General features: G+C 35.8%; 1 protein-coding gene and 1 long non-coding RNA gene across 3 annotated transcripts in view; both read left to right on the top strand.

The window, feature by feature from the left end:
- The window catches only part of GALNTL6 (polypeptide N-acetylgalactosaminyltransferase like 6), a 1,241,919-nt gene that overhangs the window by 661,440 nt on the left and 553,130 nt on the right, over positions 1–27,349 (top strand). The gene's annotated exons all lie outside the window — the stretch shown is intronic.
- On the top strand, positions 343–27,349 carry LOC143669781 (uncharacterized). Of its 2 annotated transcripts, XR_013169055.1 has the most exons (5): positions 343–534; positions 1,007–1,148; positions 19,526–19,705; positions 20,122–20,216; positions 26,687–27,349. It is a non-coding gene; the product is annotated as an uncharacterized LOC143669781 (long non-coding RNA). The 2 variants fall into 2 exon arrangements; XR_013169056.1 differs by lacking the exon at positions 1,007–1,148.

The raw sequence follows: 27,349 nt of genomic DNA, 5'->3' as shown, positions 1-27,349 counted from the left end.
TCTAGATTTATAATTTCAAATTCTATATAAATTCAGACTGTGGGCAGCCATTGGTGAAACTCAAAGTTGAGATGGCCCTCTGGAAATGACATCACATCATACTTCTATAAAAGGATTTATTCAGCTCAGTTTTCGCTTGTGGTTGACTTTTATGTTTATTCTATGAAGACAATATTTTATTAGGAAATATTCCTTCATGTCCATTTTCTCTTTGTAGAGGTTACTTGTGCCCAAACTCTACGATGGCTTTAGCACAGTTGAATACCCAGCAATGATAACTGACACACTCTACACACACAGCAGCGACATCACAATGGGTTCTCTATCTCACTCATCCCTGTTGTCTGTGGAGCCCCAACCACATTGCCTTTTATATAATAGTTACTTAACAGCTAAAAGCAGTTCAACTATTCATTTAAACTCAAGTGATGTAAGATAATAGGGAGGTATTATTGCTGTGAGTCTTTGGTCTATGTGGGCAGTATTTTGGTGTAACTGGCTGCATTCATGCATTTGTGGTCAGGTGACAGCCAGGTAGGCGGTTTTGCTGATTTGATTCCTTTATCTCATGGTTTGGAAGGGTGGCTGGCCTGTAGTCTAGGTTGGCCTTGGCTCAACATCTGGACTGTCCCCCACTGTCTCAGTGGCTATCCTGCACAGGGGAGAATTTAAGCAATCAGTTTTTGGGCCAACATTCATACATGGACATTCTTGCCCCCTTCTCCTGGCCAAAGCAAGTCACAGCTCAGGCCAGATTCAGGAGTGGGGAGATAAGACTTCAACTTTTATGAAAGGAGTTGGTAAAGCACATTGCAAAGGGGCCATGACAGAGGGTACTATCTGATGTCAGGAAGGCAGTCACCTAGCACTAGGGGAATAATGCAAGTAAGAAGCCTAGAACGTGGAATAACAAAAAACACCATAGATAACATACTCTGGACCTCTGGTGTTTAGGTTTCAAATACTTAGTTTTTGATCATTTGAATGCTCTCAAAATATATGACAGTTTGACCTTTTCCTGGGACATAGCAGTTTATTTGACAGTTTCTTTATCGTGCATCTTCCTCATCGAATGTCAGTTTCAGCAGGGATGTTGTCTGCCTTGCACATCCCTGTATCCTAAGTACCTGCAAAGTGCCCAGTGCAAAGTAAGTGCTCAGTGAATATTTACTGAATGAATTAATATATTTACAAAAAGGTCTGAAGTCATCATTTATATTTTTAATTTATGATATCCATTACAAAATTCTCTTCTTTGTAAATCAGAGATTAATGACTATTATGTCACAGAATTGTAAAGAATTAAACAGAGGGTGATTGGCAAATTGCAAATATTATATATATGTACATTTTATATAAATTCATAGTGCATAAAAATAGATTTAATGTTATAAAAGCTGAAACTTTGTGTGTAAGTTTACTTACTAGATATTAACTTGGCATGTGGGAACTTAAGAAATTCTCAGGAGTACTCTCTCAAGTACGAATTATACAAATCTATATGGAGGATTAAGAAGAGGTGGAGATAAAGAGAGGGGATAAGGAGAGACTTCAAGAGGGAAATGGTTTCTCAGATGGAATTTTAGAGGAGTAGATTTTGTGAATAAGATGATTTTTTCAGGAATAGGGGACATTGCGAAGTCAGACGGGTGGAGTTGGGGGGCTGAGAATGGCATTACAAGGCTGATGCATAGTCTGACTTAGGAACTTATTAGGGGAATCATGGGAACCGGACCCCTATGTAAATTGTCTACCATAAATGGGCATTGAGAACTGGCCGTCACAATTCAGTAGACTGCACAACCATCCATAGTTTTTTCCCAGCAGTAATGGCTAGAGCTCATTAATAGGAAAACCCATTTGGAAACAGTGTCTAGATTGATTGTAGTTGAAAACGAGTGGAAGATTAGTAAAATAGGGTCAGGGTCTGGTTTAAAGTCTTTAGGAGTCTCTACTGGACTAAGTGCACTGAGGTTGAAAAGGGAAGGAAAAGACATGAGAAATAATTGGTGCTTGAAGAAAATGGGGACAAATGCAAATAGAAGTGCCCTAACTATGATCTATAATGTTCAACTGGAATATGAGAAGGCCATTAAGAGAAATTGAGAAGCTAGAAGAAAATAAGCTTTTGAGCCTATAAGAGGGAAAAATAAATAGATTAGGATGGCTATATAAAGAAACTAAGGGGCAGCAGAATCTCTAACTGGTCATCCCAAAGAGACGATCAATAATATGAGTCTAGAGTTCAGAGGATCAAGATATTTATGGGATGTATCTTTGTAGAAGAAAAATCCTAAGCCCTAGGTATGCAGATGGTCCTTGAGGAATAAAAAGATATATGAAAGATAGTCCAAGGACAACTGTTAGGGAACATATTCATTTGGGCTGTAGACTAAGCAGGACAAGCAACTTGTTCTGTGACAAATTCCATTTTCATAGTGCTTAGCTTAATAAATAATTGTGGTTAATTTGTGACATATTATATAGAAAGATTTTATACAACCTTACACAAGATTAGAAATTCTTGTAATGTTTTGTACATGGGACACAAATTTCTGTCATCTATTATGACAAAAATAATATGACTAGATTTTAGGAAATGCCTTACATTCTTAAGCTGTGGTCTGTTTTATAGAGATAGATAATAAAGATACCAGAGCAGAAAGAGTTATATTTAGGGAATCATTAATGAGGTGCTATTGACTGAAAACATTGATTAGAAACATCAGTAGTGTTCTCAATGATTGTTTAATGATTTTTGCTGAATAATTGACATTGATGAGAAGGTGACTCCGGAATTGATTTTATGTTGCTCGGAATTGGTTGTTAAGATGTTAACAGCAATAGCAGCTGATTAAATACACCATAGAAAGAAGTAAATATTCCCCCTGATTAAGTACACCACAGAAAGAAGTAAATATTCCCAATAAAGATCTTTGTAAGGAGTTATCAGTAGTTAATTATGTTATCTCTTGAAAAGATCAGAAATTATCATTTTCAGAGGCACAGGGATTTTCTCTCAACCAGTTTTAGTAACAGAATTATAAACTGAATATGAACTGGTTTTTAGGAAAAATACTATTATGCCTTATAACTTGTGTCTATAGAAAAAAGCATTGATTTTTTCGGTAACACTTTAGTCCAATTCATTCTTTTAAACAACTGTCATGCTTGTACCGTCTAAAAGAGTGTTTGCCAAATTGTGGACCACAGCCCATCAGTGAGTCATGAAATCAACTTTGTGACTCATGATCAGCATTTCTAAACTGAAAAAATAGGACAGAATTGTATATATAATACAATAATGAAAAATATGCCAAACTAAGTCTCATATAACATTGCTAAATATTGTCTTATAAATCGTGTTCAGTTACAGTATGTACATATGTGTTAGGTCACAATATATTATTGTTAGTATAGCTACTGATCTATTCAGAGATTTACCATGTGAATTGTTCCTCAATTTCAAATTACTTTTTAACTAATTGATCAAATATTTATTGTGGCTGCTATATCTATGAAAAGTAACAACCAAAAAAAAAAATATATATATATATATATAATTTACCTCCTGTTGTACATGAATTGAAATTCAGGATAAAATATAGCCAAAGAAAAAGAAATCTGGCAAAATATATGCTGAGGCAACCTTCAAAGCTAGCACTTTATTTCATTTACATCTAGAAACTGTATACTACAATAATGTACTGTGCTGGTTTGAAATGATGTATGTACCCTAGAAAAGCCATGTTTTAATCCTAATCCCATTTTGTAAAGGCAGCCATTTCTTCTAATCCCTATTCAATATTGTGTGTTTGAAACTGTAATTAGATCATCTCCCCGGAGATGTGATTTAATCAAAAGTGGTTGTTCAGCTGGATTAGGCAGAGGCATGTCTCCACCCATTTGGGTGGGTCTTGATTAGTTTCTGGAGTCCTATAAAAGAGGAAACATTTTGGAGAAAGAAAGATTTAGAGAGAGCAGAGCAGAATGACATAGCTACAATAAGCAGAGTCACCAGCCAGCGACCTTTGGAGATGAAGAAGGAACACGCCTCCCAGGGAGTTTCATGAAACAGGAAGCCCGGAGAAGGAGCTAGCTGATGACACCGTGTTCGCCATGTGCCCTTCCAGATGAGAGAGAAGCCCTGATTGTGTTCACCATGTGCCTTCTCACTTGAGAGGGAAACCCTGAACTTCATCGGCCTTCTTAAACCAAGGTATCTTTCCCTGGATGCCTTTGATTGGACATTTCTATAGACTTGTTTTAATTGGGACATTTCCTCGGCCTTAGAACTGTAAACGAGCATCTGATTAAATTCCCCTTTTTAAAAGCCATTCCATTTCTGGTATATTGCATTCTAGCAGCTAGCAAACTAGAACATGTACTTTCATGCTAAATTTCTTTAATGTTTAATACAGTAAGACAAAAAACAAAAAAAAAAACTTTTTTTTAAGTAGTAGAGGAATTTATTGAAAGTCTTCTCTACATTCTGTTGTATCTGTTTTGCTACAATAGGATAATTCTCATGTCACGAGCATGGGACAGATATGAACGGATCAGCAATTCCTTCTATGTGAAGCATAAATGCAGGCCTATTTCAATAGTTAAATAAATACTTTGTAGCAGTTGCTAGATGTCTGGCTACTCTTAGCTACTCAGGGTAAAATGGTGAACATAGTTGGCTATCTAGAAGAGATTTTGGCCTATTATAGGACACTGAAAAATGTTAATATGTTTTTTTTCTGTGTGCTTTTACTCTGGTTTATAGAGAATGAAGAGAAGGACCCTAGCAGCAAAGAAAAAAAACAGCTAATATATAGAATCACTGTTTTCTAGTCTGTGGAGGTCAGTGAATGAGGAAATTATTAATTTGAAGAAGTGGAAAAATAGGGAAACACAGGATGAAGGGAGAGTGCAAAATAAGGAAGTGCTATTGCAATTTCTCCTTGGCCATTGGTTAATAGATTAAGTTTTCAGAGATTAGCAATTAAGGAAACATTGGGTCAAATATGCTAGAATATAAACATGAAATGGAAAAGTGACATTTATATCACTCCACATCTTATTTTCCAGTTCTCTGCACCCATTTCCAATCTTGTTGTCTTGAGTGGAACGATGGGGTTGGAGCAGTAGAAATTCATTAACGCCAGTCTCATTAGAGTGTAGCCTTCTCTGGGAGACTACTAGATTGCCTCTAGTGTCGGTCTCCATTGCTATTTCTTTATCTGTCTGCTGAACTGATTTTGTATTCAAAACAGCTTAAGCATGCAGCCCCTGTTTTCTCTGTCATGCCCAGTCATTCCTTTAATAGCAACCTCCTGCTTTCTCGTCGAGGGCCTGCTGAGACGCTCTTAGGCGTAAAGAAACAGATGCCCCAGCTTTTCCTCTCAAGACCATTTGTAAAACATTTTACAAAGTAGACCTAACTTTCTTAATGTAAATTCAAGAAGTTCCTGGATAAACAGAGTACCCCAATGCAGGAAGAAAGACTTTTTTCCCTTTGCCTAAAGCAATATATTCAAATACACATTTTTGGGGGGGATTGACAAAGTATATTAATTATCTATTTCTATAAATCAAGATGCATAAAATTATAAATTTTTAAGTATGTATTTATAATTTAATGCAAGACTGGCACCCCATATTAATGATTAAACAAAATCTAGTAGCAAATCTGAGAAGATTAGTCTAGAGAAGTACTAAATTTTCAAATAAAAAGTCAGGAGTAGATACAATGATTCAGATATAACAGTAAAAAAGCAAATAATCAATAGAAAAGGTAGTAGAAAATAGAACTGAAGATCTGTGACTAGTGTTTTATTTTCCTTAATTTGGTCATTCACTTTGTGACAGTTCATTCCCCAATGCATAAAGAATTGACTTAGTGTTGGACACACATTAGGGATTGAAATAGAAATAATGTGTAGCACATTTGATAAATATCTATAAAGCTATGTTTATTGAGAAGATATTCATGCCTCAGGCCTGCAACATTGTGACATCATCATCCTAAGGTTCAGGAAAATTAAGTCATTACCCCAGAATTATTTGAAAAACACAACATGGAGACCAAACGAGAAAGGCTGCATTGTAGGGGCGTTTCTTCCCTGCTTAGTCTCAAATTCTAAACATTTGTTGCTCTTTTGAATAATGATAAAAAATATTATTGTGTTCTCAAAGTTATCATGAAAATGCATGTTTGGAACCTAAGAATACAGGGGAAGTCAGGGAATGTGACCACTGCTCAGTGTTCCTTCGGGGACATCGCACACTTCAGAGGCGCTCTTATCCAATGAACTTGTGTGCACTTTGTCATGGACTTGAACAGATGAGCTTCATTCCAATGAAAGAAGGCTGGTGTGTGTTCTGGATACTATTGCGGCAAAACAGGCCTCCCCGGAACGCAGTGGTATAAAACACCATTTTATTGTGCTCATACATCCTGTGAATCCGGAATCCAGACAGGGCTCAGCAAAACTGGCTTTTCTGTGCCTCAGGGTCTGGGCCCTCTCTAGGGAGATGGAGCCAGCCTGATTAGATAGCTGGGGGTGGAATTCATCGCCTGGCATCTTCACTAATCTGCTGGGAAGTAGAGCCTAGCTGGTGACTGGTTCACTTAAGTGTGACTTACCCTGTGGCCTGAGCTTCATCGTGGCATGGCCAGCTCCGTCACATCACCGTCTTATATGGCAACCCAGGAATCGAAAGGTACATGACCCAGGGAAATCAGCAAGAGGCTGTGTGACTTTTCCTTCTCTAAATTAGTCTCTGAGGTCAAAGAGCTTCCCGTACTCTCTTGATTAGAGCAGTCCCAAGCAGGCCTGGATTCAAAAGGAAAGGATGCAGACCCCACTTCTAGAAAGGAGGGGCATGAAAGAATTTATCCAGATTTTAGAACCATTGCAGCATGTAAGCATAAATGAATGTCAGGAAACTGTGCATTATGCCCTTCTGATGGCAGTCCCAGGGTGGATTAAAGGGAAGAGGCAGCACTCGGTTCCATACGATTATAAGTTTAGGACATGGTCTACCAAAAATGGCATTTCTGGACCTTCCTAATGCTCCATCCATCCCTTCCTTTTACTCAAGACAGCAAAATTGGAAATGGTTGTGAAGAGCTTAATGAGAAGCTGTGCAATGATAGGAGTGTAACTTTTCATTTCACATTTATACCAAAGTGTGAAATGTCCAATAGTTTCCTTATTTCAGCTCTCTACAGCTCTTTCAACCTTCTCTATTTAAGAGTATTTCAGAGACCCGGTAATTCCTCAACAGAAAAACATTATACAAGTACCTCAATCTGATAGTGCCATTTCTAGAAACAGTTTAAATTATCCCTTGTGTCCTTTAATACCTAGATAGCTATCTAAAACAAACAAGAACTAGTACAATTAACATGAGCAAAGGAATGGAATAGATATTTCCCCAAAGAATATACAAATAGCCAATAAGTGGATGAAATGATGGTCAACATATTCATCATTTGGGAAATGTACATCAAAACTCAAAAGGCGATGCCACCTCGTTTCCACTAGAATGACTATTTTTTTTTTAATGGAGAGTAGCACATGTTGGAGAAGATGTGGAGAAATTAGACCCCTTGTACACTGGTAGTGAGGATATAAAATGGTGCACCAGTTGTGAAAAAAAGTTTGGTGGTTCCTCAAAAAGTTAAACAGAAATGCCACATGAGCCAGCAATTCCATTTCAAAGTATGTACCCAAAATAATTGAAAACAAGGACTCAACCAGACTCTTCAATATCAGCATTCATAGAAACATTATTCTCAATAAACAAAAGGTGCAAACAACCAAAATTTCCATCAACAGATTCATGAGTAAACAAAATGTGCTGTGTATACATACATGGAATATAATGCAGCTATGTAAAGAGTGGAGTTCTGACACATGCTACACCATGAATGAACCTTGAAAACATATTGAATGAAATAATCCAGATACAAAAGGAGAAATACTGCATCATTTTACTAATATAAAATAATTAGAATAAGAAAATTCATAGAAACAGAAAGTAGATTAGAGGTTGGCAGCAGTAATTGGAGGGGAATGGGACTTATTGCTTCATGGAAACAGAGTTTCTGTTTGGGAGTGATGAAGATTTGGAAAATGAGCACTCATTAGGGTAGCACTCAATTATGAATGCAATTAATATCACTGGGTTGCAAACTTAAAATAATTAAAATAGAATATTTTGTATTTCATGTTACTCTAATAAACATTAAAAAAAAACAACACCACCTAACAAGAATAAGTAATGTTTTAGGAAAACATACCAAGTTATCTCAATAAAGGAAGAGTATTCCCTCTGAAGTGTATTTATGCAGGTATATTTATAAATAAATATTTATATGTATGTTATACAAATAGATGCACATGTATGATGTACATGCATAGTTATAAATGTGTAGTATATGTGTGTGCATTTACACACGGAACAATGAATATGACTATACAACGTAAAAAACAAATCTGTCCTTGCTTCATTTTATACTGATTCAAAAGTTATTTTATAATTGGTAAATACTTTTATTAAATACTAGGTTCATTGTCTATTAATTTCTGCAAGTTTGCTTACTCATTTTACTAGAATTTTTCTAACTATTTGTCTAAATATATAATGGGGTTAAATTTAATAAATACCTATTTCAACGCAGAGTCACACTTCCATACTCTTAAGTCTTGCTATCCAATCAAGAAGGTTTTGCAGAAAAGAATTAAAACTATTGGCCATTTTATCGTAAACACTCACCAATTTTGTGTTTGGAACATTTGGTTGTACTGTACTTTCATTAAATAATATAGTAATTATCACTTTTGCAATATGCTATTCTATTCATTTGCATATATATTTTACCATGCCACATATTAGATGCAGAATAATTAGATACTGAAAGAAAGGAATAAAAATGTGGGTAAGCAATCTGCTATTGCATCCAACGTATGCAACTTGTGAAGCAGATGGAATTGTGTTCTTGGGATGTTTAAGGACTTTTGAGTGCTTCTTTCAGAAGCATCTGGAGACCAATTACAGAAGACTCTCCACAGGGGTCTTGCCTCAGGGTTTTTAAATGGATGAATAATATATAAACTCCATGGCTTCCCATTGAGAACGAAGCAGCATCAGAAAGAAACAGTCTGAGTCCAACTAAAAATGAAATAATCTGAAGTTTGAACTAGGTCTTTACTGTTTACACATGTAGTTTGTTGTAAGGTTGTGATGCAGGGGCACGATGAATACAGGGGGAAAACATTACAAGATCCTACCTTTTCCTGAGTCTGGAAGCAAAACTGTAAAAGAGCAATTAATGTGTCAATTCATATTGGCCAAATTGTTTAGGTGTGAGTTGAAAATATTAATGGAAGGAGCTGGCTGCATTTTAAAGTTCTCAAGTATGAGACACACAGTAGATGAGAGGTCATCAGTGATAGATAGATCGTCTGTCTCAAACTTTTCGTCCTGAATACATATCCCTGAGGCCTGGTGAGGTTACTGAATTGCCCGTAGGTCCAGGGACAACCATAAACAGAGGTGGCCCTAGATTTAGATGCTCCTTCTCCTCTTCTTCCCTTCGATCAGCACACAATTGTATAATAAAGGTGAAAATAGCAATAAAGCCTCCATGGGTACAGAGGACCTTCTAGATTACAAGATATTCATATACATCGTCTCAATTTTAACAGTGTTTGCTTGATATTGACTTCAATAAATTATTCTGTGTGTTCCAACTCTGTAGTGTAACATTAGCGTGGTCATTTACTGGACAGGAAACAACATTCAGAGAAACAAAGAACCAAACCAGGCCCTAGCAGTTCGATGTCTTTGGTGAAACTTAAAGAATTCACCTTGTACAGGTTATCTGAAAGTGTCAATATGTACATAAAACAATAAGATATCCGAATAGTGCCTTCTAAGAACTCCAGTAGCTCATTTATTTATTCATTCATTAGATTTCTGAAGCATGCACTTCTCTCTTACACCAGGCACCAAGCTACGGGCTCGGGTACAGCAGAGAATAAGACACAAGTGGTCCCCACTCCCAGGTAGATTGCAACCTGATGTTGTTAAGACACATCCTTGTGAAGTTAAGCTGCTGCTATTGCATTTCATGTATGAGAAAACAGAGGGGAAAAAATGTTACTGTTATTCAAATCATCAGCATATACAAAGTCTAACTCAGATTTCTTGGTTCCTGGAGTAGTTGAATCCTCTTCCACTAATAATCAAATTATTATTATTTAATAAGAATCATCATCTTTTAGTGATGGTTGCCTTCAATTTAGACCATGCAAATAAAATGTATGCTTCATCCATGGACTGCACATGCATTTTTTCCTTCATTTGCTCTTTAATGATTTATTTTGAGTGAAAACAAGAAGGTATGGGAGTAGTAAATACTGGGAAACGTTTTTGCAGTTTTGATGATCTGCGGTAATTTCTAAAACTATCATTTGGAGAAAAGCACCAAAGCCCAGGGCTAATTTGAATGATCTAGCATTGCCCATCAAGAACTCAGTCTTTTTACTTAATGCAGAGTGTTGAGAATGAGATACATTTCTTTCATAAAATATCCATTTTCTGGGAGTCAGAATTTTTGAGATCATTTTTCAACCAGAGAAAAGGAAGTGACCCTCCTAAATGAAATCCTGCGGCAAATTTGATCCTTATTTCCAGGCACTGAAATTAATATTCACCTCCAATGGGCTGGTCATGGAACAAATAGCCTCAACATCTCTCTGCAACAAGAGCAGATACACTGAGGACAAGCAGATAAAGGAAAAACCTATTGTTACTTGCCAAGAGAGAGCTTCTGATTTTAACTTCTTTATTATGGAAAAATCTAAATGTATTCAAAAGTGGAAAAACCCACCCCACAGCTTTAGCAATTATTAGTTCATGGGCTCACCTATTTTCTCATCTACTTCTCCCCCTTTATTATTTTGAAGCAATCCCCATTACATAATTTTCTCTGTAAATAATATGCATCGCTACAGATGAAATCCTCAAAAAAATCATCACTCAAAACATCTTAAGACTAGTTTCAAAAGAGGAGTTTAAGGAAGATGGAATAAGCCTATTGTAGAAAAACAAAGACAAAAAGAAGTAAAATAGTTTTAAATGATATGATAATTTAACCATAGTGAGTGCTTCCAATGCAAAATGCAAATTTGTAAGACCCATTTTTAGAGATTAATTATTAAAAATCGTGATTTTTCTACCTTCTCAGGTAGAAACACCAACAATTTCAACATGACAGCTCACACACATGCACATACACGAAGCAGTTTGTTAGGAAATGCCTTCTCTGTGTCTGGCATTCTACATGCGGCAGTGAGATAATTTCCTATTATCTGTAGAGTCAGCCCATACCATATTGGTAAATGTGGCAAGCTTGCCTGAAGCCTATTATATCCCTGGTAGCAATATTCTGAGGAACAAATTTCCTGAGCCTGGCAGTAGGAACTTGGGAAGCAGTCTGCAGAGAAGCTGGATGGAGTTTGAGGATGGATGGCTGATCTCAAGGCTTAGACTCCTGAGCAGTGGAAAGTTTTCTGAACAAAGGGCAAATCTGCAGACTAGGGAGCTGGAGGGATTGATGAATAAGGCTTGGTTAGTAGGCACTGAATGTTTTTTATTTTGTATCTCGCACTTTAAAGTATTTTTTAAAGTGCCCTATTTTTATTTCAAACTATATTAAAATGTTTACTATGACAACACTTCCACTAACATAGAGAATGGTCGTGAGGCCAACGTGGTGCTGACTTGGCAATTTATAAGAGGTTTTGAAAGGAAGATGGAAAGATGCACAGCAACAGACCAGAGTAAGCATTTCAATATTAAGCCATTCTTCCTCAAATTTGAGGAAGCAAATTTATTTTACTATGACACACTGAAATTTCATTCACTCATGTATTTCACAGACATCCTTTGCATGTTTGAGATATGTCAGGCACTAAACTAGTTTCTGGAGATATAACAATGGTCCTTTCACTCAAGAAGATATTTTAGTTCATCATTGACAGTTCAAATGGTGATTAGGTTAATGAAAATTGCTCATTTTTATTTCTTAACCACCAAAACTCTCTCACCAAATGAATCTTATGTAGAGTGCCAAGATATAAAATACATTAATATATTTAATAACTATTGTATCTAAGTGCACATATTTAATGTCAGCTTATTATAAAGTCAATCAATGACACCAAAGGTAAAACATTTGAAAGTAGAAATTATAGATAATAACTCAGGCTATACCATTAGTTTCAGTATCCAATTTATTTCTGCATTTTATTTTGGCTGCATGGTCATTTGGAGAGAGGACTGAATCCTGATTTACATGATAGTCTCAGTTGTCACTTGTTTTATTAAAAAACAATTTGAAGGAAATTTGACAATTTGAAGGAAATTTTCAATTGATTTTTCCACATACTTGAAAGAGTAGTAGTAAAATATTTTTGTTTCAAACTCAAAAAATATATACTCTGTGTCCCCAGCATTAACATAGTGGTTCAGCATTTAGCCTTTGACATGGAAGATTTTATTTTCATTTTTGATCTGCCTCATATTACCTGTGCAGCCTTAGGGACATTTGTTAGTGAAATTCATTAATTGGTCTGTGCTTTGGTTTCCCTCATTCTAAAATGGAGGGCTGTGGAAATGATTAAATTCAAAATATATATGAAGTACTTAGCACATGCTCCCTGGGTCATACCAGGTGTCTAGTAGTAGAAGGTATATGGGCTTAATCCTATTCAAAATTAAAAAAAAAAAAATCATAGCAGGAGAAGCAGCTTTATCCCAGCGGCCAGAATCCAATTCATCTCAATTCACCAGATTTTATTGTGTGAGTGACAACTATGTGTAAGGGACATGAATGGCAATGGCAGCACAGCGGTGAAGAGGCCACACTCCATGATTGAGAGATATGTGAGAGGTGAGATGCACACCAGATAAAGAGAACAGCTGGTGTGAATGTCCTGCCTGAGCCAAGAGATAATTCATGGAGGAACACAAAGCGGTTTTCAGTATAGCTGTGATAAGGAAAGAGGAGCGCTGAATGTTATAGAAGAGATGAAGTTGGGGAGCTCAGCAGGGGTGAGATCATTCAGCCTTCATAAGCTGTGCTGAGGATTTGACATTTTTGTCTTACAGGAGATTGGAAGCCATTGGGGTTTCATAAGCAGTTGAGTGATGATTTGGTTTCGATCGGCAAAAATGGAGGCTTGATGACCAATTATAAAGCTGCTGTCATAATAAAGAAATAAATTAAAATATCCTGAACTAGATATTAGTAGTGGTGCTAGAGAAAATGAGTAGATTTTGGCAGGGTTTGGAGGCAGAACTGACAGGAATTGGTGGGCAGATTGAATCAGGTACCCCAATTTAGACATGTTTTTAAGTTTGATCCACATTCCTGTGAGTGTGAACCCACTGTAAACGAGACCTCTTAAGGATGCCATTTTCAGTTAAGGTTTGCCCCAGCTGAATGATGATGGATCCAACCTGTATTACTGGGAACTTTATAAAGAGAAGAAACTGGAAGCCAGAAACTGGAAGAGCAGATACAAGGGGAAAATAGACAAAATGCAAACCAAAGAATCCCAGAGACTGTGGGCAGCCAGCACCAGACCTTACTGGCTCCAGGAAAGAGCAAGCCTTGCTCATATATTAATACTAGACTTCTGACCTCAAAACTGTGAGCCAGTGGATTGCTGTGGTGAGATCAAAATCCATTCGTGTGTTTGCAGTGGCAGCTCTGGCAAACGAAGACACTTGGTGATTGATTGATGAGAGATAGCGATAGATAGAAAGAATCAGACATTCTCAGCTTTAAGATACCAAGCAAATAAGTATGTCCTTTTCTGAGATTATGGCTTATTAGTGAAACCTGTTTGGAAAGAAGTTTTTCCATTTGGGAGATATTGAGTTGGGCTTATCAGTGAATGAGAAACATCAAGAAGTTCAGTAGATAGCTTCCTATAATAGGCTGGTGATCAGGATGTAAAATTATACTGGAGGTAACTATTCAAGTATAGTTAACATACAGTTATTTATTAAAATTTGAGAATGGATGAAATCATTTTGAGAGAATATGTGGAGCAAAGAGACAAACAATGTAGAGCGCTGAGTTAAAACACTTAAGGGCTGTTATAAGAAGAAGAAGTAGGCAAAGAAAGTGAAAAGGAGTGAAACAAGGATGAGAGCAAAATTAAGAGCATGAAAACTCAGAGAAGCCAAGAGAAAAGTATTCTAGGAGCCTGACCTGTTACTGGTAAACTGCATCCAGGGCACTAAATTTGTGGATGCTGAAAAGAGTCCTCTGGATTTAACAACTAGATGCAGCTTCAGAGAAGTGGTGGAGGCAGAAGCACCCCGTAATGGGTTGAGTTTTAAATGGAAAGTGAAGAAAAGGTGTTAATAGTGTATTTGAGATGTTTCCTGTAAGAGAGAGAGGTGTGAGGTAATTGAGGAGAATATAGACCCAAGGGAAGTTGATTCCTTGTTTTACAGATTAAAGAGACTTGAAAAACTTGGAATGCTTTTGGGAGAGATGTAGCAGAGAAAACAAAGTTGGAAACACAACAGGGGCAGGGGAGGGGGTGGGAGGGTATAGGAGTGGAACAAAATCCCAGGTATGGTGGGAGAAAACGGGCCTTGGAACATGGGAAATGGATGGATTTGGGGAGTGTGAGGAAACATGGATGCAGATATAGGAAAAAGCTGGAGAAGATGAGGGGAGGAAAGTGAAGCTTTTGTTTTCTTACTGAAGAAGATGGTGAGGTCGTCTGTTATGAGGAACAGTACAAAGGGGGACAGTTGGGAAATCAGAATGAATGTTAAAAAGAAGTCACAGGTTTCAAATGACAGCTGCGGACTGTGGGAGACAGCTGAACAAACTAGCCTTCAAACACGAAAAAGTAATACAAAGTTAATGTGTGCTTGGTCTCCAGTGTTTTAAAATGCAGTATGTACTGCAACAGAGTTGAAAGTTTTCATTATTTTCATTGAAATGAAAATTCTATGGGTATTGTTTTCATTATCATAACTGTTTATTACACAGTATTTTTTGGTGGGATTCAAGAATTTCTACCATGTTGCATGAGAACTTTAAAACTTTGTCTCATAAAAAGATAGAGTGCAGGTATTCACTCCAAAACCCTGCCCCTCTAAACTGATTATAATTTTTACATCTCACTTCTCTAACTGAAGAGAATCCATTATTTTTCAATACATGGTAAGATATTGTTGCTTTGAAATTTCATGATTTTAAACATGAATCTGTAAGAATTTTTTGAAATTGTAGGCATTTTTCTGATTTCCTATTATGCTTTTAATTTCATATTTACTAGTAAGAACTAATAAACATCAGAAAATTTCATATGTAATAAAGACTAATACATTTCTTTAGAGAATAGCATACATACTCATGACTAATGAATATTTAATTCCCTTTCTTTGGTTGTGAGGCTGGTAAATTTTCAAAAATAACAAGATTTTTTTAATAGAGTTTTGAGTTATTAAAACTTGGAGATTTCACCAAGAATTTTCTTGTTGCCTACTCAATCAGATGTAAACAATGATTTGAGGGGTTCAATGAGTAGCTTCCATTAGCAAAAAGAACATCTTAAGAAACTTAAAAAGATACTGTCTTGGAAACTTGGCGAGGGAAAATAACTAAAGGATGTTAGCTACTTTGTTAGAAAAAGATTACATCTCCAAAAGAAAAAAAATCACTTTATTTCAAAGGATGATTAGTTATTTTACCAAGTTTTCCTTTGTAAAGGTTGTAGATTATTTTCCTGAACTGATAACTCTGGTTATCAGTTCAGTATTTCCAGCAGTTACTTTGGACCAACATTAAGTGAGAAAAATGTGATATAGGTGATGTATGGCTCGAGATTATTTGCAACGTTAACTTACCTCAGAAAAATTTCTGAATTGGGTCTCCAATCCCTTCTAAGAGAGGGCTTGCTGAAAGGTTAGACAGAAAGACAGTGGTTTCTGTAGTGCATTTTGATAGGGAATGTCCGTTGTTTAGAGAGATTCATGGAAATGCTGCCAGAAGTACAATTAGTTTAATTCTAGAATCTGTCTTAAAGGTTTTAATGGATTTTTGGTCAGAATCCTAATTAAAATGCAGATTCTCAAAGCAATGGTGTATTCCTTCAGCACTCATTTCATCCAACTTTATCCTCCTAACACTCACTCTTTCTTCAAATTAGAGTTAACGGTTTGATTCACCTCAAAATGTACCCCTTTCTACAAAAGTATCCCCAGTTAGAATTTCTATCTCTTTATTCGGTTTACCTATTATACCCTGTCTATGTCCTTGGGACATCTCTTTGGAAGAAGAAATTTTTAAATTATATTTTATTCCTCTCAAACCCTGCACTTTTCTTTCTATATATCCATGTAAAAATATGTGTACAGAAGAGGTGAGGAGGGAAAATAAAATTCATTTTAAGCTTCTTTTTTATTAAGCACCATGCAAAGCTCTTGAAAAATGTTGTTATAAAATATTCCCTAATGAAGATATTTTCAGCCTTGTTATATAGGAGTATAATGTGAGATTCAAATAAATTTGACGTAATACTTAAGATTCTGATTAATACAGACCTAGGATTCTTTGCCATATTCTCAGTGACATTTTCTTTTGGCAAAAATGATATTAAAATAATTAACTGTTTCCTAGCATTTTCTCTACACATTCTTACCCAGCTGTTGTCCTGGGACTCACAGTGGCTAGTCAGCTGGAGAGTGAGCACAAAATAAAGGCATGGAATTCAGGCTATTCTTAAGAAACCTACCTGAAAGGAGAGTGAGTGTGCAGTCTAGCCCTGACAGGTTTTACAGTGCAAAGGTGAAGTGTGCTTATATGCAAAAGGGAAAGAGCCAGAAATAAAGAAAAGATTAACCTATAGGCAAGGGTAAGCTAATGTTCAAGCAAATCTATGAAATAGCCAGAAGGAAAGAGAGTGGAAAAAGTTGCAAGTACTACCATTGGTCAAGAGGCAAGGTGTTTGTTTGGAGGGAACTTTTAGGATGGGCAGGTGTGATTCCAACACTACACTCTTTATCCTTGAAGGGAGAATGCACAATTAGCATCAAAACCACCATCAAATCAGCAGGAAAAGCACAGACTTCCCCACTAAGGAAATGTAACTGGACATTTATGTGTCCGCCTCCTCTGCCAGCTAGCCAAGCATATCTTCCCAAACCCCCTCTTATGCTCTCTCTCGCCTCCACCATGTCTTTTGGTCTTTGGAATCCCCCATGCAGCCCCACTCTCTGCCCTCCAATGACACCTGGTTCACTGTGAAGGTTCTCAGACACTTCCTCCAGGCTCAGTTCTGCTGCTGGGAAGGCAGTGGAGCTCAGATCCTGAAGCTGGAGAACGGTGACATGGATGGGTGGGAAAATTCCCTTACTGCTCTGCTTTTCAAACATTAATGTGCAGACTAATCACCAGGGGAACTTCTTACAGTGCAGATTATAATTCAGTGGGTCTGGAGAGAGGACCTGTGAGTCTGCATTTCTACTTGGCTTCCACGTGATGTCAAGACTGGTGCTCTGAAAACCACATTTTCAGAGTTTCAAATCCAAGAGGAAATACTTTAATAAGCTCCTATTTCTAATATAAAACATTGTGATGACAGACTCTTCTGGAAGTTGGCCTTGCGGAGGTGGCCATGCCTTATTTTAACAGTCTGGGCATCAAAAGATATCTAAGAATTGAATAAAAGATTTAAAAAATAATTGGACTAACTGTGAGTGTATCTTTGTGGTTATAACAACTAATAGAAATTTGAATCAGCATATGATTTCTGTGGAGCTGGATCTTTCTCCCCATACCTGTATTTTGAAAGTATAATTTTATTTATAATAGAAAATTTAGGTGGAAAGGTAAAAAGGAATGACTGTCATCTAAACAGTCTGCATTAGCAATTCTCTGTTAAACAACTGCTATTCTACCCACCTACAGGTAGTGCTTTGAAGAAATTAACCTAGAAAATTTTACGTAAGGTCCATAACATTCACCGTAAAGAATAACACATTTTATAAAATAAATCAATTTTTATAATGTTGCTGTTTTTGTTTGCTAAAGCCACTGAAATGCAGATACCATAAAATGGGTGGGCATTCACAATGGGGATTTATTAGTTTACAAGCTTACAATTCTAAGGCCATGAAAATGTCCAAATCCAAGGTGATACCTTCTTGAAGACAGGCTGCTGGCGATCTGGGACTCCTGTGTCACAGGTCCAGAAACGTGGTGCCTCTGCTGGTCTCTTCCTTCTCTTTTGGATTTCACTGCTCTTAGCTTCTGGCTTTCCCATCTGGAGCTTGTTTTCTTTGCTTTTTTGCCCTTCTGTCTTCTGTGGCTTTTCTGAATTTCATCCTCTTATAAAGGATGCTATAAAGTTACTTAAAGTCCACCTGGGGCATGTCTCAACTGTGTAACCTCATCAAATGTTCTACCCACAATGGGGTCACAGCTTTAAGAATATGCTTTTCTGGGGTACATGCAGCTTCAAACTGCCGCAGTTGACTAAAGAGCAAATTTCTATTTTGAAGGGTTTCTGAACTTAAGTTTCATTTTTCATCTAAATTTTATTTTAAAAGTTTAGTTGCTGTTGATAATGCGGAAAAGATTTCCAATGTTATATTTAATGAAAACATGATAATTCAGTTTGGAAGCAATACTGCTGAATCTGTAGAAAGAGACTTAGGTCTAAAGTCTATCTCTGCTGCTGCTAGCTATAAGAATTTGGAAAATAACTCCTAACATATCTGGGTGTCAGTCCCCTCACCAGTAAAGCAATATATTTGGATCATATGATTTCGTCCAGTATTGTAACTCTGTGATTTTTTAAGTAACAAATAATTTTCAAAGACTGTCCAGTTTGATTTTAATTTGAAACTGTAGTTTGAGAGTATAATGTAAGATCACAATGGCTTCCTAAAACATAGTATCTATCTAAAATATAAAGCAGCTTTCAATCAATCTTCCTTAATTCTCTCCTACAGGGTAACTGTATCTGATGACTTAGAAATTTATAGAAGCTGCTGATTCATTTACAGATCAATACTTCTAAGAGGAAATAACAGTAGAAACTTCAGACTCTTTATTCTGAAAAGCCACAGGAAATGAATAAATATTAAAATACAATTATTGGATTCAATGAAGAGTAAATTAATAGTGAAAAATTGGAGATATGTTTTTACTACAATTTCAGAAGGTGTATCATAATGCACTTCCTGATTAATAATTTTAAATATATGCTTACTATGCTCCTATAAAATGATGCAAATTCTTTGTACATCAGAATCACTTGATAATGTATTTAAATACAGAGCTGCAAGACCCAGCCCTGTGGACTCAGATTGAGTAGGTTTGGAGCACCTTTGGTGATTCAGATACACAAGAAATTTGGAAAACAATCTAACATATTGTTTAAACTGTCATACCCACTACAATCTTCCATCTTATTTCTTCATCCAGATTGTGTGGTTTGGAATGCCAATCTCGTTGTTGGGTCCCTGATCCACAGAGGTTTCCTATGGGCTCAGTGACTATTAAGTTGTACCAGCGTTTCAAGATTTTTCACAGATTCTCTGGACATATCAGAAATTACATTCCTAAAGAATTCATTTTACTCTGAAGTTGAAGATCCATTCTTTGGTAATTATTTTTAGGTGTTCTTGTTCTATGCTATGAAATTGCTTAATTGTACTAAAGGAAAGGTAAGTTGTCACCTTTCTTCCTTAGGAAGGCAAGCCCGTGCATGGCAAAGGAAGTCATAGGTTCTAGTATTAATTCTGGTAAGAAAATACTAGGAAAATTTACAAAAAAGTGCCCTCTTCCCCAAGAAGCTGTAATATATTTGTTTCCATAAAGATATATACTTTATACCATGAATCATGTTTCATTCTATTTTAGTAAACAATATCTATACTAGTTCAAGTATTCTTCCTGTTTAAAGTTCTGTTGATTATGAAAATGTATGCAAAGGTAATTATTTTAAATACTTCTATAAAATGCATATTCTGTAACATTATATAAATATTTCTTATTTCAGTAATTTCTCATTTTCATAGATACTTCATGAATTCAGGGGGGATTACAAAGAAAAATATATCCACTGTGAATGAAATTATTGGTGATAAATCCAATTTCAAGCTTGAGTCTAAAGGTAAATCTTAGTTTTATATCTCTCATACGACTACTTATAAAAGCATTTTAACAAAACAGGAAATAATGAAGGTGAGAATTGCGTAATTACATTACATACGGTACTGTAGCTTAGTGGAAACATGTTGACTGACCCACGTTTTAGGAGTTCATTTCCATCATCAACTCAATTTATGATGCATAGGTTTCCAAGACTATATGCCTCAAAATTTTCAGCCCAGATTTCCTTATTCGTTCATAAGTAAATCACTGAGCTAAGAGCTGTGATGATTATTTTTCTGTACATTTTTCTAATGTTTGTGCTTGTTTCCTAAAATGACACTGAAAAAAACATTTAAACTATAATGCACGTTTTTAAGGTTTAGTATCAAAATGTCAAACCTTGTTTAGTCGAGCATGAATGGGACTCAACAACATAGCAGACGTGGGGCTGTGTACCTCAGCTTCCTCTTCCTCAGCCCCAGCCATGGGACACAGTGGGGAGCTGAACTTCCACCCCTACCTGGTTTCTGCTAAAATAAACAAGGTGAATTGAATCCAGAGCCTCCAAAACATAATATCCAAAATGTCCATGATACAATTGAAAATCTCTCATCATACCAAGAATAAGGAAAATCACAACTTGAATGAAAGAATATCAACAGATGTTAACACCCCTATGAATCAGATGCTGAAATTATCTGACTAGGATTTTAAGGTAGCTATCCTGAAAATGCTTTAGCTAGCAATTACAAATTTCCTTGAAACAAATGAAAAAATAAAAAATCTCAGCAAAGAAAGAAAAAAGTATTACAAAGAGCCAAATGGAAATTATGGAACTGAAAAAGAAAAGCAATAACCAAATTAAAAATCTCTCTGGATGGCTCAATAGTAGATTGGAGACAATGGGGGATGGAATCAGTGAACTTAAGGACAGATCACCAATCATGAATGATGGAGAAAAAAATGTGCTTTAAAAAAAAAAGAAGAAAAAGCAAAAAAGCAGAACTTCAGGAGGCTGTGGGAAACTAGCAAAAGAGCTAATATTAATATCATCAGAGTCCCAGAAAGAGAGAAAAGAGAATGATGCTAAAAAAAAAAATTATTTAGCAATGACTCAAAAATTCACACATTTGTCAAAAGACAAACAGATTTAGGAAGCTAAGCAAACTCTAAATAGGAATAAAAAAAATCCATGTAAGAAGACATCATTATTAATGTTCTGAAAACTAAAGGCAAAGTATTGACAGCAGCAAGAGTAATGGTACCTGACTTATAAGACAACACCAATTCAAAATGCCAGCCAATTTCTCATGCGGAACCATGGAAGCCAGAAGGAAGTGGCACAACATTTTTTAAATACTGAAAAATATATCCAGCAAAAACAACCTAAAGGAAAGAAAGGAAATAAAGACATTCACAGATGAAGGAAAATTAAAATAATTTGTTGCTAGCATCCCATTTTTAAAGAACGGCTAAAATAGTTTCTCAAAACAAAAAGGAAATAGTAACAGGAGGAGGCTTAGAGCTTCGGAGAGGAAACAAGGACATCAAATGGCATAAAAGTAGAGGTAAATGTAATAGAATATCCTTATCATGAGTTCTTTGGATCGTATTTGATGGACGAAGCAAAAATTACAGCACTATCAAATGTGATGTTTAGGAATGTGGAAGAAATGTCAAAGACCATTATATCTTAGAGGGGAGAGTAAAGGGATTTAAATGGGATTTACCATTTCACTCAAAGGATAACTGGTGAAAACTGTTTAAGATCTATGGATTGTATCAATGTCAATTTAATGGTTGCAATATCATACTATAGTTTTGCAAAGTGTAACCACAGAAGGAACTGCATGAAGGGAATATGAGATCCTCATTATTTTTTACAACTGCATGGTAGATAATTAAAAATAGTCTTAATTTTCAAATGATCAATATATCATATGCTTTTTTGTTATTATTAGACAAGTTATGCTTTTACAAAAAAAAATTTTATTTGTTAAAAATATAATTATTTCATGGGAATAATGAATATTTATTATGTGTTTAAATCAGCTGCATGATATAACGTGCATAACACCTTATAAAAGGATTATTTATGAGCCCATTCCAACGACTTGCCCAAACGACTTGATGAAACTATTTATACTACAAATTATGATTTATATAAATCCCACCTAATGAGGGCTACTGTGATAAACTCAAAATAATCAAAAAAATCTCACAATCTGACCTGTTACTAAATTTATTACAGCCAAATGTGTCTTTTAACAACTCAATATTATTTTATGGTTGCCTTACAATTTCAGGAACTGCTAGGATACGAAAAATCAGGTAATTCATTCTTGGGCTCTGACAGCTTTCCCGAAACATCTCTGATCTCTTGGCACTGTGCTCAGGTATAATTCTCTTTGCATTATGTTCAGGTTTGGTTTACTACAACACCAAGTGATAACTAAGGTGGACATTGATTTACATTAGTCATTTCTCATACCACAACTTTGAAATCATAGACAGGAACACTTCAGCTTATCTAGTTGATTCTTCATTCAAGAGATGCCAAAACAGACCAGAAATATATTTTCCGTAAGCTGAGCTTTGGGGCAAGACAAAGTGTCTATAGTGAAGCACTATTAATGTAGGATAAGCTGAGTATATTAAAGAAGGGAAAGTCCTGAGATTTTTATCCCTATGGCTTTCCAGAAATAAAGTGAGTTTGATGAGGAAAAGCTACCTTTAAGAAAGACATAAACAACTACAGTGCTTTTACACAGCATTTCAGCAGACCTCAGTATGTTCTGCGGTCGGTTAAGTGTTAGCAACCTCTGTTACAACTGGGAACTCAGGCAGGGTTAAGTCATCTGCCCCCAGCACAGCAGGAGACCTGTAATGTCTTGTCACGGTCAGGTGATCTTTTTACTCTTTCAGTCCAGACAGACCCTAGATTAAACTTCTCAGACAGCTGGGTTTAATAGAGAAACCTTGTAAATATTCATGAAGTCATAACATACTAAATATTACAGAAATGCAATACACTCAAAATTGCTACCTATGCATAAAGGGCATCCAGGATATAAATGATGTGAGTCTGCACAAACAAAAGTTGAAGGAACGAAAAACCTCTCAGATCACATGATCATGATGAATCATTAAAGCAATTTGTGGGAAAATTTTGTCCAAGCTGATAAAATTGTCCTAAGAATGGCTATTTATTAAAGTTTTTATTTACTAAATTATCTACAAGAAAAATTAATTAACCATTGGTCTTAAAGTAAAACCTATGAGAAGCAAAATAACTTTTTAAATATTTAACAGGAACGTGGTACATAGATTGCTTAATTCTAGATAATCTAATTGTCACAAACTAATCCACTTAGCTCGCATAACACTTGAGTTTTTTAGCTGACTTCAGCTCATCTTGACTTTGGTTCCTATCTCATTTTTCTCAAGTAATTGTTTTTTCATAAAATGTTTCCACTTAAACAATTTTCAAATAATGATAACAATTCAAGACCATGAGTGCTTAAGAACAACTGACAAGAGATGAAGAAAATATCGTCCTACTACGCTATAATATGTGGCATTCAGAAGAGAAAATTTGTAAGATAAGACTATAGAACCCCATGTCTCTGCAGAGAGCCTCACTGCACTTGATATAAAAAAGCAGCTGGAAACAACGGTGATGGCGGTGGTGGGCTGGAGATAATGTTGCCCAAAGGGTTTATTTTTGAGTGCTTAACGCTGACTGGGAAACGATGATTTTTCTACATTTTAGAGCTTAAATATATGACTTACAAGTTCATAAGAAATGAAATGTCTCCCAGAAAACAAAAGATATACCTAAGGAATGTAGCATGTTTTTACAAGTTCCCTAAACATCATTATTTGGATCATTAACTGATGAATAAACCTTAAATCAATGGTATTTAGAGTTAAGATTTCTGTTTGAGATTCTGTAAACCTATGACTTTGGACATGTTCAAACAATATACATACGTTTTCCTGAGAACACTTGTATTTCTGGCTGACACAGCATCTAATTTTTAACATGTGAAATTAACACAGATATTTATAAGAAGTTATATATAACTATAGAATTTACAGAAATGTCACAGAAGTGAATTCAACAGTTTATACACAGGTACACCTTATCCATACCTTTAACAACAACAAAAAAAATGGTCTCCTCAACAGAAAGATATCTGCTTTTCTATGCAGGTTTAATTAATCACCAGAGGCAACAAAGATTGCATCAGAATGGGCAAATAATGCCCTAGGAAAATTCTATCATAAAAGAGAAAACAGGTTTTAAAGGCATTCAAATCCAAGCACAGATACAAATCTTTCAAAGCCCCATCTATTTTATTCTGTTGAAATGTATTATACTACCAACTTGAGGTATTAAACTTACATTGTACAAAACCCAGAGGGAAAAATAAAGATGAAAGCCACACAATGCAGGTATATTAAAGAAAAGAAACATACAAATGTAAAATAAAATGGAGTAAAGACTCAAAAACAGAATTATAAAATGTACTTATTACTTGTTGGACCTACTCCAGGAGATGGAGTGTCTATACATTTTCATAAATTTATTTTCAATTTATGTTTAGCTCTAATATCATGTACGTCAGTTCACTGTCCAGCTAATACAGAATTTGACACAGTGAAATCTTAACAGCGCATCCCTTGGAATGTCAGTGCACACGTCCAACCTGCCAATCATCAAGCTCGATAGCATAGTGGATGGAAGGTAACAGTACTGAGAAGTAACACATTAAGGACGAATTACAGGATGGAGAGTATTTACAAGGAATCAACTTATAAAAACAAAGGATTCTGTGGCAACATATCCTATGGAGTCGAGACATGAGAACCGGGGGCCTCTGTCTCCTCTGGAAATGCAGAAAGAAGTTGTTTGTCCTTGATTAATGCTTTAGACAGGTTATCATCCCCACTTTCAAAATTGTGTTGCCTGTCTGCAATATTTCCTGAAGAAATATGGAGCCTCAAATTTTTGGCCCAAATGAAGATGCCTAGCTTTTAATTTCACTATTTTAGTTTTTCACTGGACTTTTTCACTTTATTATCCTTCCTCCAGTTCTTAGCCACTGCGGAAATATTCTTGGACCTAGCACCCTGAAGATAAACCAAGCACCCTTCCAGCTTCCTCCTAGAGAAGCTTTTGTAAAGTTAGAAGAACTCTCAAACACTTACTAGCACAGCTTAGATTTTACCTAACATATCCAGTACCCATATTCTATTTTGGAACCTTCAACCTCACTATGAATAGATTCCTTTTTTATTCAGTAATTAATTCAGTTATTGTTTACTATATAGCCAGTCACCCTGAAATAGTTTTTAATATACCAAAATGAATAACAGGTCTGTCCTCAAAAATGGTTCTCCTGGAGAGAGCTCTTCTACCTTTTTTCAGTTCTTAAATTATTTGTGCATATTTCTGCCTCTCTTGCCAGTTTAAATGCTATGTCAAGGGCAGGGATTCTGTTATATTTATTTTTATGTCTTTCCTGCAAAGTATTCCTTGTTTTGATGGTGCAGCCTCATGGCCAACAGGTGTCCTAGTTGGATGCATGCATTTAAAACAGGCTTAAACATCTATCACTTATACTGAGCTTTGTCTAAGCCTCAGTTTCCACAACTATGAAAATGCTAATACTAGCTTGATGACCTTGTGAGGATGAGGAGAAAATACTCATAATTCCATGGAGCAATTCTTGGCCCATAAGAAGCAATTAGTAATGCTAGCTATTATTATTATTATATTCATAATACAGAACTTTGTACGAAGTTTCACATGCTTGATTTTTTTAAACTTTTTTATTGTATAGTATACCATATTATACAAGGCAAAGAAATAAAGAAGCATTAGTTTTCAAAGCACTCTTCAACAAGTAGCTACAGATAACAACTAATTACAACAAGCAGGACAGATCCCAGTCTGTCATGGGCTACCATGGGACTCTCAGATTTTTCCTTCTAGCTGCTCCAGAATATAGGAGGCTAGAAGGCTCAAATTTTTTTTTTATCATTACAATTGATTTTTTCCTTCTTTTTTTGTGAAAAATAACTTATATACAAAAAAGCCATATATTTCAAAACACAGCACCACAATTAGTTGTAGAACATATTTCAGAGTTTGACATGGGTCGCGGGTTACAATTAGAGTCTGTTAAAGACTTTTTATTCCATCACATATGCCTCATTCATGTATATATTCATACAGAGAGTACAGAGATTTTAGGAAATATGACACACATAAGTTAATGGGGAATTTATGTTCCCCTATTTTCATTTTATTTTATTTATTTCTTTGTTTAATTCCACTGAAGGATCTTGCTAAATGAGAACTGGCATAAATTATCATTTGGTTAGGTGCTGAGAAGAAAGTCTCTGGAAAGGATAAGGAAGATAACATGTTTTTTCTGAGTGATTATAATGTCATTTTTTTTTTCTTTTTAACATGGGCAGTCAAACCCGGGTCTCTGGGACAGCAAGCGAGAATTCTGTCACTGAGCCACCGGTGCACCACCCTATAATGTCATTTTCAAGCTACACATTCAGGGTTAATTGAATACCTTATTTCCTATATCTCAATTGTATGAGTAATCTGGAAAATAATTCTAAGCCTGAAACTTTTGCTAGAACAGTCAGTTCTTATTTGGCTACCCCAGCGTTTTCAGAGATGAAGTCACAGTAATGTATATGTGATTTTTAGGAATCTCAGTATCCAACTATGGTGACCTCTCAGTTCCGTGACTCCAAGAAAACTCATGCACAGTTTTGCTTATTTGCTTCCCAGGGAGAAATTAGACTTGTCACTTGAAGCTAGAATCAGTTCAGCAGAAATCCAACCTTTTCTAGACTAGGGTTGTTTTAACCTATGCTATTCCCCAAAATGTGGTATAAATGCAGACATTCAGAAATAAAGATATTTCCAGAGATTTGAGCTTTGATTCGAGAACTTCAGGTACATTCATTCTGGCCTAGTAAAGCCTTCTTTAACTTGATAATGATTCTACACGTAACGTTCTCCTGGATTTGAAGTTAATTTCCTGAGATAATGAAAATATTATTCCCAGAGCAGGCTGTGAAATCTTATACTCTGACACCTCTCAGCTTTATTTTCCCTTT

Source organism: Tamandua tetradactyla, chromosome 26 (assembly GCF_023851605.1).
Source record: "Tamandua tetradactyla isolate mTamTet1 chromosome 26, mTamTet1.pri, whole genome shotgun sequence".
NCBI classification, from domain to species: domain Eukaryota; kingdom Metazoa; phylum Chordata; class Mammalia; order Pilosa; family Myrmecophagidae; genus Tamandua; species Tamandua tetradactyla.
This window is presented reverse-complemented; position numbering and strand designations above follow the sequence as displayed.